We start from the raw sequence: 11,792 nt of genomic DNA on the forward strand, positions 1-11,792 counted from the left end.
AGTGGAAGACAACATTCAAGTCAAATGAAGGACTATATGAGTGGTTCGTGATGCCTTTTGGGTTAACTAATGCACCGAGTACTTTCACAAAGGTGATGAAAGAGGTATTGAAGAAATTTCTAGGTAAGTTTGTTATTGTATATTTGGATGACATTTTGATTTTTAGTAGGACAAAAGAGGAGCATTTGTTTCATTTAAGACAAGTTTTGTAGAGGTTGAGAGAAGAAAAGTTGCTAAAAAATCTTAAGATATGTACTTTCATGAAGGAAGAATTAGTCTATTTGGGATTTGTGATAGCTAAGGATGGTTTAAAGATAGACCCTAAGAAAGTAAAAGCAATTGTTGAATGACCTACACTGGAAAGCAATGGAGAGGTAAGATTATTTCATGGTCTAGCTAGTTTCTACCGGAAGTTCATCACAAATTTTAGTTCAGTTTGTAACCCTATGACTGAGACAATGAGGGGAGATATGAAGGAGTTCAAGTGGACCACCAGAGCAAACAAAATTTTTGAATTGTTGAAGCAGAAAGTGACTAAGCAGCCTATGTTAGCTTTACCAGATTTCAACAAAGTATTTCAAGTGGATGTGATGCAAGTGGAACTGAAAATGAACCCATATTGAGTCAAGAAGGGAGAGCAGTACCTTATTTCAGTGAGAAATTGAATGATGCCCGAAGGAGATATTCAGTGTATGATCAATAATTTTATGCCATAGTTCAAGCCTTGAAGAAGTGGATACATTACCTATTGCCTAAGGAGTTTGTGTGTCATACAGATCATCAAGCTTTGTAGTATTTAAATAGTCAAAGTAAGTTGAATCAGAGACATATGAGATGGTAGAATTTTTGTAGAGTTACACCTTTGTGTTGAAGCATAGAAGTGGGAAATATAACAAAGTTGTTGATGCATTGAGTAGAAGGAGGAATTTGTTGATAGAGATGAGAGTGACAATATTAGGAATTGAGGAGTTGAAGAACTTGTATGATGATGACCCAAATTTTGCAGAACCTTGGAGAGAATATAGAGAGCCAGTTGTGATAGATAGAAGCAAGTGGTTGGATTACTTCATTTAGGATGGGATGTTATTTTAGAGGAGTTCAGTTGTGCATACGTAAGAGTTCTATGAGGGAGAATCTGATAAAGGAGAAATATAGTGGAGGATTAGTCAGACACTTGGTGTTGATAAAATAGTAGCAGTGGTGAGTGAGCATTACTTTTGGCCCGAAATTCATAAGGATGTTAGGAAATATGTGCAAAGTTGTAGAGATTGTCAAGTAGCAAAGGGTAGTAGTTAGAATGTGGGATTGTATAAACCTTTGACAGTACCAGAGAGACCTTGGCAAGATATCAGAATGGATTTCATTCTTGGATTGCCTAAAACACGGAGAGGGAATTATTCTATATTTGTAGTAGCGGATAGATTCTCAAAGATGTCTCATTTCATACCTTGTAAAAAGACATCAAATGTAGTGCATATAGATGACCTATTTTTCAAGAAAGTGGTGAGATTGCATGGATTACTTAAGAGCATAGTTTCAGACAAAGATACTAAATTTGTTGGTTATTTTTGGAGAACAATTTGGAATAAGATGAAGACAGATTTGAAGTTCAGTTCTACTTTTCACCCACAAGCTAATGGATAGATAGAAGTAGTTAACCAGAGCTTGGGAAATTTCTTAAGATGCTTAGTTGGAGACAAATCTGGAAGTTGGGATTTGATTCTTGCACAAGTAGAGTTTGCCTACGATAATTCAGTAAACAAGAGTACCAAAAGGACACCTTTTGAGATTGTTACCAAAGCACACCCCAAAGGTATATCAGAATTAAGAGATAGTAGCAGTCAAGACTGGAGAAGTACAGAAGTAGAAGAATTTGCAGATCACATAAAGGACTTACATATTCATGTTAAGAAGCATTTGGAGGATATGAACAACAAGTATAAGGAGAAAGAATATGAGAAGAGGAGACATGAGGAATTTGAAGTTGGTGATGAAGTGATGGTATATCTAAGAAAAGAAAGATTCTCGGTTGGAACTTATAACAAGTTGTAGATGAGGAAGTTTGGACCTTGCAAGATTTTGAGAAAGTTCAGTTCTGAAAAATGCATATGAAGTGGAGTTACCAGATAGTCTGAGTATTTCACCTATATTTAACATTGCAGACCTATATCAGTATCATGAACCAAAATTTGGTGAGGACAGTATTGCAGAATTGGAGAAATAGTTGACCCGGAAGGAACCGGATCAGATTGAAGACATTTTGGACAATAGGGCGTAGTACCTGGAGCAGTCAGTATAAGGAGTATCTAGTAAAGTGGAAAGGCAAACCATTTGAAGATTCATTTTGGATTTATCAAGAAGAGGTAGACCACCTTGGTTTTCCTCTAACCCCAACAAAGTGATAGACTCACTTATTTTCAACAACCTCAGATGTCTGATTTCCTTTTTGTTTTGCTTTCTATTTTGTAGTTTCAGCATTTCATTCTGCATTTTCTAGCATTGGATCACTGAATCTCAAGGAGTTGGATTTTTGCTTGAGGAATTTATCGTCTACCTTATTCCCAAACCACAAAACATTTGGATCATTTTTCGAAAAGTTATCGCTACCGATTTCTGGGACAGTTTTCTGGTACCAGTTGCCTGGACCTATTTGCATTTGTGATCTATCGGATCCCTTGCATAGCTTGTGGAACCCTAAGCATTAATTATAATTCTCCTTGGTGTGTGACCAACCTCTCTTTGATCTACACTTAATCCTTTGGACTTTTCAGAGGAATTTATTTGGCGAAGTGTGACCTTGTTGTTTTTACATGTTAGGTCTTGTTCTTTGGCATTTGATCCTTTTTGGGCTGACCAGATCACCTTGGATCATATAAATAATTGTAATTGAGCATTCAAATAGGAAAAAAGTTAAGATATAGAACATAGAAGATAGATATGAAGATTTGAGGTCTCAGTTGTGACATGATCTGTAATTAAGCATGTTTTAGCAAGCCAATGAGTCAGTTTCTATAACCGGTTCTTCCCAGTTGATTGTAACAGTTTTCATGATATAATACATTCAGTTTTGCATTTCCTCAATCATATCCTTGTGTTTCTGTTGTGTTTACTCTTGTTGACTGGTCCAGATTGATCTCTTTGAGTTCCCTCCAAACCATTGACTACACCAATAAATCATTATCAACATCAACATATTCATATTCATCATCTGAAATATTAGGATCAACATTTTCATCATTAACAACATTCTCACTTATTTCTTCATCAAGATTAATAAAAATAGGAGCTTTAATAGGGATATAACTTGAACCATCATTTTTTTTAATCATTTTATGTCTTAGATAATTAGGTTGAACCTATTGATTAGGAGAAGGTTGAACAAATGGTATTATATCAGGATTTGGTGTTTTCTGGGAAGAGGTATTTTGAGAAGCAAGCTCGTGAGCCCTTGCATGATGCCTTCGTCAGTTTTATCTCACACAATAGTTTTGTTTAGTTTTAGCTAAAGGTTGTGAATGTTTAGGATCAATGGGCATAGGCTTGTTTTCTTCTCTCAAGGAAGGATGTATAGGAGAAGGTTTCTTAGGTTGTAAAATAGGAGATCTTGATTGCTTCCCTTTGTAAGATGCCAGAGGTGGAACCACACCATATAAAGGAGGAAAGAGAGGTGTGGGAAGGAGGCCAGGTCCATCATGAGGAGGAGGAATAGGTCTATCCTTAGGAGGAATTATATGTTTATCCTTAGGAGGAATAGATTGACCCTTAGGAGGAAGATTTTTTCTATCCTTAGGAGGAAGAGTAGACTCGTCCTTAAGAGAAAGAATAGATTCTTCCTTAGGAGAAAGAATATCTCAACCCTTTGGAGGAAGAATAGACTTATTCATAAGAAGAGGTATATGATCATTAGTTGGAGGAAGACTCAGTGTTGGATTTCTAGGTTTACTCAAGGATAAAATCATTTCACCTTTCTACTTTTGATAGGATTTTAAAAGAACATTGCTTCTAAGTTGAAGAGGCTATAATTGCTTGGACCAAAAATAACCAAGATGAACATCTCCATGCCTCATTGTAGGTTGATACATGCTATGATTAAAAATTATGATTTTACCATCATGAGAAAATTTCAAACACTTATGAATAGTAGAAGCAATTTCTTTCATGGAAGAGAGTTGTTGACTAGATTCTTGTCAACCTTAGCCAATTTGATTACCAATTTGAGATCAATCTTCACTGGCTAAAACACTGAGAAAACCTCCAAAAGAACCCTTAACCCTAAGGCATTTTGCCTTAAAAATCCTTCTTGGGCTTTTATTTTATTTTTTTTAGTTGAGTGGGTCAGTCAAATCACTTAAAATCACCGACCAAAGGGTCCTTAAACATCTAGGGGCCGGTTTCCCCTATTTTCTTATCGGTTAGCACAAAGCTTTTGCTATTTCATGGAGTGGGGGGCTTATCATTTTGTACCCCCATGAAATAGCGATATCACCTTCTAGCAAGCCTCGTGGGGGGCTTGGTGGCTTTGTCTAAAAGTGCATCACTATTTCATAGTGATGAAATACAAGGGGATTCTCAAGCCTGTGAAATGGTGAAACCTTTTTTTTGTTTCACAGGGTCAAAATATAAAGACTTTTTAGACATCGCAAAGCAGCGATAGATAAAGTGGACCTGCCCCACCTCATGGCACGATCTACGGTCATAGATTTTCACTTAAAGGGGTCAATCAATGGCCATGTTTAAAACCCTTTTCATCCTTTGGAGGGTTTCGTGGCACGATCTCATGTGTCCATTTGCGCATGACATGGCTGATCTAGTGGCCAAAATTCAAACTCAAAGGTAGGTTAATATTTAAATTCTTTGTGTAGGGCAGTTGTTGACTGGACAATTGAAATCAATTTTGACCTAGACGGTGCCCCAAGTCCTATCAAATCTCAGTCCAATTGCTAAGAATTTCTACCATTACTCCAAAAGTGACCCTGAGGATGATTCTAGATGCCACATGTGGCTCTTCAATATGGATTGAGGACTTTTGTTTCCTACAAGTTGATCTCAGACACATCATACACAAAGTTTCTCCCTTCTTGTAGAGATTTTTTGCTTCTTACCAGATGCAAAGATATTTTTAGACATTGTATGCATGTAGATTAGATCAATTTGTTGGTTTGATCGTACTTCTATTATTTTGTAAACTAACCCTAGTAGAGTTAGGGTTTCTTAACTATAATTCATCTCAATTATGCCTGAACTATAAAGGTAGTTTTATAACCTTGTTACAGGGATATTCTTTCTTTCTTTTATAGAAAACTTACATTTCTTTGTATTTATAAATTTGTTTTTCCTTTACATGAATATAATTACTTGTCTTGCCTTATTTTAGTTCTTATAATCTATGTAGTTCCATTACCTCCTTATATGAATTTGTCTTCTTTTATTTCGTTTCCATAGTGATTATGTTGGTCCCTCTTTGAATGTCATATGTGGACTAATTTCAGTCCCTTGCACCATTTTACAAGAATCCCAACCTTCACTCATGCAAATAGGGAGCTGATTTAGGTATAAATTTGTGCATATTTTGGGTAGTTCTATTGGTGCCTTGTGCAGTTCTAGGAAGGGAATATTAGTTTCAATCTAGGTGCAAACCTTTTTCCCTTTCATGCATTCCTTCTTCCCATTTTCCACCTGAAATCAATAGATTAGGATTTATGTGTTGGGTTATTCCAACACCTACATCTAAATTGATAAGGAAGTTGGCCTTCTCTAGAGACTCATCCTCAACTACACAAGCTCCCACACTTGGAGGTTGTTTCAATGTGTCACAAGGTTCATGATCAAGTTGTACATCAAGTGGGAAAACTTTTGTGACAACAGTTTTTGGCACACCCAATGGGACATAATTGAACTAGTTTAAGTTCAAGCTTTCTTATTTGTTGTTGATAGTTGACATGTCTATCAACAAGTTCAGCCTTTGGAGACAACATTTCACATACTTGATGACTCTACAAAGAAGATCTACTAGTTAGGAAGTCATAAGCTCAAACCAACTGAGGGTTTTGGTGTGTCTTTTAGTTTCTAGCCTTTGGAGGCATCATTCTTTCAAGCACCTCATGACTTTGTAAAATTTTGATAAATCAATGGTATATTATCAGTCTGCCTTTTAAGCATTTTATATAACAAAGTCCTTTTCTTTCAAATGCTTCTATAATGGATTCATATAATGGGGGTAACTTTTATTTCCCCCCATTCTATGAGGATGCAATATTTTCCGCTATTTACCACCAAAACCAAACTAGGACTGCTCCTAGTTTCAACCACAATAACTTTGCTCCAACAGCGGGTGGGTATTTCCCTAATGCTTACCACCCACCCACCCCTACTCAACCTTTTTGGTGGCCCAATTAGCCTCTAGACATTGAAGAGGTACCAATTGCAAATTTTCCAAGCAGGATGATCAGTTTTAGATAGCTGATGGACGTGAAAAGGTAGGGGAAAGCACTTCAAGATCAACTTAATCAGCTATAAGAGCGGAATATGCCGCAAGAAGAGCTATTTCATCTAATTCATCAAGAACAACGAGAGTTGAAGGCCCAAAGGGAACATGAAAACTTCTTTGCAGAGTAGCTTGCTTCTACTAGCAAGGAAGACCGTAGGTAGTTGGTGGCCCTAAATTTGTCGCTTACTATCCAAGAAATCCCCAAGTTTAAAATTCCAAGTTTCAGGGGAGCTCCAGTTGTTAACATATAGGAGTGTGGAGTTAATATTTAAGAGGACTCAACCCACTCATTTATCAATCTTCCTTCCTTGATTAAGCCTGAGGAGAAGGATATGTCTACACCTTCCCTGGTGGTGGCTTTGGAGCATCAAGCACATATTGAGGTGGTCGTATGGGGTAATGTTTTTGCTGATAATGGTGAAGCAAGGGAAAAATCAGAAAGAGGGTTAATGGTCAAATCCAATCAAAACAAGTATAAAACATACAATTAAATGTAAAGGAAACCATTATACCTTCAAGTGAAGCTCTCTTGTTCCTCTAATTGGACCTTTAGTAAAGTCAAGGATGTGCCCCTCCTCAACTTGATTGGATTAGTCCTAGATTGGGTGTGGAATGTTCTCCACTACACAACAACAATGATAATATGGCATGGTGAATGGATGAATTGGCTAAATGACTAGATATGGAACAAAAGCGGTATGATATGGATGTTAGGATGATGAGTCTAAGCACAAATTAGAAGCATGAGATTGCGCAAGATTGAGATATGGAAATGAGGGGAGGAGGCCCCAAATTATAATTTGAAGGGGCCAAAATGGAGGGCCAAGATAGATTTGGAATGAAGGGTGAGGATTGAAAGAAAGAGGTGGAAGGGATTGAGAGGACAAGGTGTGTTCAAGAGATTTTCCATAAAGGCATTTCTTGTCTCCACGCACCTTGAGGTACATGGGGAAAAGATCCCCAAGTACATTGGGATAATAAAAAGGAATTTAAAATTCCTTGAGAGAGGAAAAGAGAATTAAAAATTCTCCAATAATGGATTGCATGGGAAAAAGGGGAGAGAAAAAGAATTAAAAATTCCTTGGAAAGTGAGGGAGCATGGGGAAATGGAAGAATTTTAAATCCTTGAGTTGACTAAAGTTGGTGCATTTAAGGTTTGGAAGGTGAGAGGGGAAAGCCATTTATGGCAAAGAGTTGACTTTCTCCTAATCATGGTGATTAGGATTGTGAAAATGATTAAGAGGGGAGATTAGGTGGATTAATGAGAGATTAGAGAGAAAGTGGATAAGTTAGGAGGATGTGACATGATGAGAGAGAATGAGTGAAAGAATTTAAAATTGAGGAATAATGATAAGCATGCTTCTAAAAGAATAAATTAAACTTGTAATACCCTAAAAATGGTCATCTAAACCATGGGCCCCTAATCTCAGCTACATCACCAAGGTCCTAACCAGAGACAATTAAATTAATCTTGAGCATCTAATTAATTAATTCCTCAATCATCAATCTCACATGGCAAATAAATCATTTTATATTAATTAAATATTTATTTAATTAATTAATCATTCCAAGTAAATATTGGTAATCAATTATCCTATTTATTTAATTAAATATCCTAGCATATTTAATTAATAAATCAATTTTCCATTAAATCATTGAAAAAAGAAATTAATTTGAAAAAAAGAATTAAATTTTGAAAAAGGAATCAAATTGAAATATCTTGAAAATCTAATAAATTGAAAAATCTCAAAAAAAGGAATTAAAACAATTAAATCTCAAAATTGAATAAAAATATGGAATAAATCAGTTTTTATGATTTTTCTTAATTTTAGTTCAACCTTATTTCCTTCAAATCTGAAGAAAGAAGCCAATCACATCAAATCACCTAGATTGTGCTTCCTCTTGGAGAATCTTGACCACTCATCATCATTCGATCTTGACTGTTGGTCTTTCTTTGGATTTTCTATAAATTCAGGCTCTCATCTCTCAATCAGAGAACCCTAGAGATTTATTGTTATTATGTTGTTTTTTTTCTAGAGTCATTGAGAATATTGTGTATTGAGATTATTGCATCTTAGCTTTCTTGCATATTAGTTTAATCATGTTAGCTTGATTAGAATCATATAGCTTGATAAATATAAAACAAGTTATGTGTTCAAACGTACAACTATATCTAAATTATAATTATTCAGACTTCAATACTTAATAAAATGAAAAATATTCAACATATCACTATCAAACCAACTGCATGCACTGGGTATTGATGTTACAAACCAAAATTCAAAAGAATTACAATTTTATCATTTATAGAAAAAAGTTATGTGTTTTGGTTGCACATCACTCTTAAAAAATGTTGTTTGTTGTAAAAAACTACTTTTTGAGGGAGTTGGAAAAATCAATAAAATTTTATTCAAGTAAATTTGAAAAAAATATATTTAGAATCTACAAACAAGATGTTACAAATCAATATTTACATCATCTTCAAATTCTTAATGGTTAAAAAGTTATAGGTGTCAGAAAGTGAAGGTTTTTTTCAAAATGTTCATCTAGGTGTCAAAGTTGGTCAAAAAGTGGGAACCAGTATTGTGAGTTCACCCCACTGGTATTGCTTAGATAAATATGAGAGCAAGTCTATACTCACATCTTTTAGGAGGCAATAGGTCAATTTGTTATGATTTTTACATTCATTGATTATATCTGTCTAACCATGCATGTAATGACTTATTGAAGTGTTTGTGCCTTACAACTTACAGATTACCACTTTTCACACACACATTTTTGGCACCCACTGTGGGGCTCGAGAATTCAATTTTTTGGACTTGCAATCATTTCCTTTTATTTTCTAGATTTGTTCTGTATAGTCTCTACAAACTATCGTATGAGTTTATGAAGCACATAGTACGAGGTCTACATTTTGTCATCTAGCTCATTGGGAATACTCGTACGATATTTTGTTTCTATCATTTCATTCTGAGTTTTGTCGTTTGGTTCACTGAGAATAATCATGCGGCTCTGTGAGAAAACTCATATGATTTAATGTTTTCTCGTATGACTCTGTAAGGTTACTTGTACGATTTTTTGTTTTCTCGTATTAAAGGCAGAGTGATTTTTAGGGATTTTCTAATTAAATTTGATGATACTAATGCTAACCCTGATATGTTTTATGTCTTCCTGAAAGATTTTTTTTCACAGCCTAACTGGTTTTTTACAGAATGCTTGTCAAATAATCTATCAATCAAACTTACATCTATCAAATAATCCATTGCTAAAAAATAATATGACTACTGATTCGTTGTTTTTGTAAGTTGCCTAAGGAGAATCAACTGAATATTGTGTATTCTTTAATTCATTTCTAGGCACTTAAATTGTGATATGGTTAATGAACAAGCCTATTTTTCATGTTTGAGAAGAGTCTTAAAGGTAGGAGAGTATTCTCTTGTCTGCACAAACAATCAAAAATCCAGACCCTTGAATCTTTTTCTAGTTTAAGCTTTGTGTATCTTTTAGCGGCCCTGTCATAGTGGGAAAAAGTAATCACCATGTGAGAATGACCCAAGTGAGTACATATAAACCCAAGCATTCCAACTCACTACAATAAATAGGCCTTTCGGGATTAAAGTTTTGGAGGACGAGATTATTTGAGTTTTCTCTTTGAGATCTCTCATATCATGCATTTTGTAGGGCCTCGCGGTCTCAATCACGCTTGCGTGACTACATCATGTTTTGGTACCTTATCGGGCTATAGTCCTCAATCATGCTTGTGTGACTTCAAGGGGTAATTTCAAATGGAAATCCCTATAGAGAAATTTAAGATAGAAGCTACTTGATTCACCTCCGAAAGGGGGATGATCTTTGTTCAAGAGAGATAGTAACTCTCCCAAGATACTTGCCATATCATGCCCCCATTAGCATTTGGAGTCGGATAATACGGCATTGAGAATCCATTGCGTGAGACTCAGTGATTGTATTTTGATTAGCTATTGGGTGTGTTCCTAAGCTTGCAAGCAAAGGTTTTCTCTCTCAGCCAACTTCCTTAGAATTAGTGTGTTGTGCTTGAAGTCACTTTACATCTTGTGTGTTTGTTGTGTCTGTGTCCTGGAAACTGAAACTGAAACCCCGAAACTAGAAAACAATCAAAACATAAAAAACTTAGTGGTCAAAACATTGTCCTTGTCAGAAACTCGTTCCTGTCCAGTCTTGTGTCGTATGAGTCTTTTGTTTTGTCGTACTACCCTCTGAGAATTATCATCTAATAACTAGTAAATTGTCATACAAGTCTTAACACCTAGGGTATATCTTTGTCAGATTATCGTTCTAGTCTCTGCAAATTGTCGTCTAGCCATAAGTAAACTGTCGTACAAATCATCTTTAACAGTTTGTCATTTGATAGGCCTTAACTTGTCATTTGAGTATAGATAGAAACTCGTACGAGATTTATAGTCTGTCATCTAGAAGTTACTAAACTGTCATCTGAGTCATAGTATTTTATCATGTGAGCCTCTAATTTTGTCAGTCCAGAAGCCTATTTTTTGCATGCTTTTCCAGATCTGTCATACTTTCCTAATCAGTCTACATTGAGCGTATATCTAATCTTTTTCATCCTGAGCATAAACAATCTTGATAGTGTACCCCTGCCATTGTGTTACACGATTTTGTCAATTATATCTTAGCTAGTTCAATCGATCATCCATCAATATGATCAACCTAATTTTCTTAGATCATGTCTTATACAAGATAGATCATTCCTGAAACTAGACTTGGTCTCAATCACTTTACTCAATTATTACCTCAAATGAACAACTAGCTCTAATTTGATCTTGACATGTGTATCACTTCTATCTCTCACTCACATTAATTGTAAATGCCTGTTCGAACCTGGAGCTCTTCTAAAAATTCTAACGAAAGTAAGGGACAATCTTACTCATTACAAAATTATCTATTCTTTCAAATCAAAACTGTCCTAAATCTCCATGGCTACCTTGGCTCAACAAATCCAAGATTTCAAGAGAGAAATATATGACATTCAAGCCCAACAAAAAGATTCAATGACCCCTCTTGAGATAAAATTTCATGATATCAAGAACACCAAACTTTAGGAAATGCTAAAACAATTATATAAGATGGAACAGAAAGTAATTGAAAATAAAAAAGCCAAATCTCATACAAGATCACAAGACATCTTCACCAAGACAAAAAGACATTCTATAGGTATGGAATCCCTTCTTCAGTTGTGACTGACAATGGAGGGCAATTCAAAAACAAGGATCTAGATGAGCTTTGTGACAAGTTCAAAATAAAACAAAAT

Source organism: Cryptomeria japonica, chromosome 10 (genome assembly GCF_030272615.1).
Source record: "Cryptomeria japonica chromosome 10, Sugi_1.0, whole genome shotgun sequence".
Lineage (NCBI taxonomy): Eukaryota > Viridiplantae > Streptophyta > Pinopsida > Cupressales > Cupressaceae > Cryptomeria > Cryptomeria japonica.